The sequence below is a fragment of the Eschrichtius robustus genome, chromosome 2, assembly GCF_028021215.1.
Source record: "Eschrichtius robustus isolate mEscRob2 chromosome 2, mEscRob2.pri, whole genome shotgun sequence".
NCBI classification, from domain to species: Eukaryota; Metazoa; Chordata; class Mammalia; order Artiodactyla; family Eschrichtiidae; genus Eschrichtius; species Eschrichtius robustus.
In genome coordinates, this window is record NC_090825.1 from 136,274,032 (window position 1) to 136,277,875 (window position 3,844).

At 49.6% G+C, this 3,844-nt stretch overlaps 1 non-coding gene across 1 annotated transcript; it reads left to right on the plus strand.

The window, feature by feature from the left end:
• The first annotated feature begins 3,225 nt into the window (after nucleotides 1-3,225).
• On the plus strand, nucleotides 3,226-3,332 carry LOC137760392 (U6 spliceosomal RNA). Its single transcript, XR_011073338.1, has one exon. It is a non-coding gene; the product is annotated as a U6 spliceosomal RNA (small nuclear RNA).
• The last annotated feature ends 512 nt before the right edge of the window (nucleotides 3,333-3,844 follow it).

Genomic DNA, 3,844 nt, shown 5'->3' on the forward strand with positions numbered 1-3,844 from the left:
CACTGCACTGCCCGGGAAGCCTGAACTCACAGTCTTAAAAGCAACTTTTCCACTCATGTCGACTGGCATTATTGGGACCCCACCTGCCTTCTCTCTGTCCCTCTCAGGAGCAGGGCTTTGTGGTGTCATGCTGGCAAGGGCCAAGGGCATAGATTTCTGGTCTCTGTTTGCCAGTGAGTTCCAGTGTGACCTTGGGCAGATTATTCATCTCTGTACCTCTATTTCCTCATCTGTCCAATGGGCTGATGGTACTGTTCTGCCAGTCTTGCAGAGTTATCCGGCAAATCAAAGGTGCATCAAAATGGTCTGGGGTTGTAGTTTAGGTTGCATGACTTTGTACCAGTTATAAAATCTCCGCAACACGCCCCACCCCCCCCACCCCCCCCACCCCCGCCCTTAAAGTTTCTTATTTGTATTATGGGGGCGGGGCATATGCAGTCACCATGAGGCTGTCAGATTCTGAGTCTATAAGTGAGATAATAGCTCCAGAAGGCTCTGGAAAAGGCGGAAAGCAACCCCCAGACGTGAGGTATTGTTTTTCACTCTCCGCTGCCCCATCTCTTTCTAATTTCCTGTGGTTGTGCAGCCACCGGGCTCAGAGAGGGTCAGGTAAGCATTTGTGACCTGAGTCTTTGGACTGTAGGAGTGATGGTGGTTCAGGTGGGGCTGGTCTCCCTGGGGGCAGATAAAGACGCCCCCCACGTGCCAGGCAGGAGGTGTCTGAGAGGAGCAGGAGCCTTGGGTATAGCCTGCCTCTGAGCCTCTCAACTCAGAGTCTGTTCAGAGCTCCGTCTGCGCCCCACCTGAGTTCCAGGCCTAGCGTCGCCGAGTGACTGGCTGGGGGAAGGCATTCTAAGCCCAGGGACCGCCGCGTACAAAGGCCTAGAAGGGGGAATAAACTTGGCAGGTTTAAGCAGCAACAGGCCAGCCTGGCTGGAGAGGGAAAGGGGAGGAGGTCAAACATCCATAACCTGCTCCAAGCAGCCAAACCCACAAGAAGCCAAGGAGCCCCAAGGGGGCAGGTAAGGGATGTTCCCACTACTTGCGAATGCTCCAGATGCTCTCAAAGGAGTGGATCAGTCCCTGGTAACGGGCCGACAGCCAGCAGCAGCTCTGGCTGTGCCCACCGAGATCAGCTGACCTGTTCTCTTCCTCCTGTCAACTTGTTTGCAGGCTGGGTCTGAGCCAGAGGTGAGGGGGCTGGCAGGGCTCAGAGATGTAGCCTTGAGGGCTTGCCTCTCCCTGCCCAGCCATGAGAGCCAACTCGACATTACCAAGGTCCCTCAGCCTCCATCTGCCAGTTCCAGAAACCCAGTCCCCTGGGGGCAGGGGTGGGGCGGGGGGAGGCTTCTGGCAGCAGGACTGGTGAGTCCTAATATCCCAGACTATCTGGGCGGAACGGGAACTCATAACAGACTCACCTGTTTACAAAAATTCCCAAAGTCCAGGCTGCACTCTGGGCTACTTACATCAGCATCTCTAAGGGGGGAGGATTTGAATATTTACAGCCCACTCAGGAGATTCCACTGTGCCACCCAGGCTAAGGACCAGGGCTGTGGTTCCTTGCAGCTCTCTGGGGCCTCTGAGTTCAGACAGAATTGGATTTGAACTCCAGCTCTGCAACTTCACCGAGTGACCTCAACCAACATTCTGAGCCTCCCTGAGCCTCTATTCCCTCCTCTGTAAAAAGTGCATCTTAGTAATACACCTACCTTATACGTTGTCTTCAAGGCCAAAGGTATTAATCCATGATAAACACATGGCACAAAGGGTTCATTCCTAGTAAGAGCCCAATAAATGTGTTTATTGTTATTACTTTCCCAAGGTCAAGCATTCCATTAGAAAGCTCCTCTTTAGGTTAAGTTGAAATGTTCTCATGGCTGCAAGAATGATCTTCTTAAAACCCAAATTTGCTTGCATCACCCACTCACTTAAAATCATTCTGTGGTTTTCCTTTATTCTCAGAGTCGACAGAAGTCTTGAATTTGACCTAGCAGCCTTCAAGGTCTGAGCTCTGCCCCCTCACCTTCTTATTTTGCAGTCTTCGCTCCCTTCACACCATGACCTGGGTGAGGGGACTCCTTTGATTCCCACGGCCCACCCTGCTGGTCCCACCACTGGGCCTTTACATAGGAAGCTCCCATCACTGCTCCCCTGGAATGCCTTCCCCACTCTTCTTCCTGCTAACTTACCCTGTAGATCTCAGCTTGGTCATATCACTGTACCAGTAAAGTTCTCTACACTCTTACCAGGACAAATCCTCACCTTGTCATTCTCATGGCACCATCTCACAGCTGACATTTTACATTTATTTCTCTGGTCATGTGTCCAATGCTTGTCACCTGTGCGAGACTCTAAGCTCCAAGAAGACAGAGACCAATATCTGCATTTTGCTCACCCCAGCATCCCCAATGCCTAACTCACTGGGCTGAGGTTTGATAAATATCTATGGAATAAATGGCCAGAATTGGCCCCTTGATAAAGTCCACCAGTTCAAACTTGGCTCCTCACAGCTGCCGGTGCCCTGGACTAGAGGACTGCCCTGCAGGGGTGGGCAGGCACCTGCGGGACCCCCACTCTCCTCTCCTCTCCCTCCTTATAGAAGGTGGCTCTTCCAGACTTCCATGTCCCCCTTGGACAGGTTCTGGTTGTACCACGCTTGGAGTGGGATTCAAAGTAGCCGATGGGGTGCTTTTCAAGAGCGATTTGCCCATATAGTTCTGCCAAGTGGTGGGGCAGCTGAGAAGTGTTTCAGGATTTAATGCCCTCCTCAGCCTTTCACCTCTGAGGCCCTTGATCTCCATGTAATGAAGCTCATACATTAAATGTGCTTTATGGGATGAGAAAGCCCCACGTGGAACATGGACTTTTCACACCAGGAGGCCATTTTCGGTTATTGTCAGCCTCAGCTTGAAACATCACTTGGGGTGGGGATGAATTGGTGTTGTGAGTTTACAAGGGCATCAGTGAAAATAAATACCAGAGATGAAGCTAAACTCTTCCTTCTTGGTTTTTTTTTTTTTTTTTTTTTCTCGGCCATGCCATGAGGCTTGCAGGATCTTAGTTCCTCCACCAGGGGATGAATCCAGGCCCACGGCAGTGAAAGCACTGAGTCTTAACCACTGGACCGCCAAGGGAAGTCCCTTTCTTCTTGTTTTTAATCAGGGTCAATCTGAGGCAAAATGATAAAGTAAATGAAGAATATCTTTTTAAAAAAAGCGACTTGTGCTCACTTCGGCAGCACATATACTAAAATTGGAACGATACAGAGAAGATTAGCATGGTCCCTGCGCAAGGATGACATGCAAATTCGTGAAGCGTTCCATATTTTTAGGCCGAGCTCCAAAGCCATCATCAGGTTTCTAACTGTGATGAGGAAGCATGGTTACGTTGGTGAATTTGAAATCATCGATGATCACAGGGCTGGGAAAACTGTTGTGAACCTCACAGCCAGGCTAAATAAGTGTGGAGTGATCAGCCCCAGGTTTGATGTACAACTCAAAGATCTAGAAAAATGTCAGAATAACCTGCTCCCATCCCATCTGTTTGGTTTCATCGTACTGACAACCTCAGCTGGCATCATGGACCATGAAGAAGCAAGGTGAAAACACACAGGAGGGAGAATCCTTGGATTCTTTTTCTAGGGATGTAATACATACGTGCAGATAAAATGCCTCAGAGGAAAAATAAATAAAAATAAATAAAAATTAAAAAGTGACTTGCCCAGAGCCATCTTTGGGCCCTTTCTGAGAAATTCTGTTTAGGCTTTTGTCTCCAGAGCAGGGAGAGGCCTGGAATTTTGCAGAGGTTATTAGGAGCCAATAAGTAAGCACCTACCCTCCTC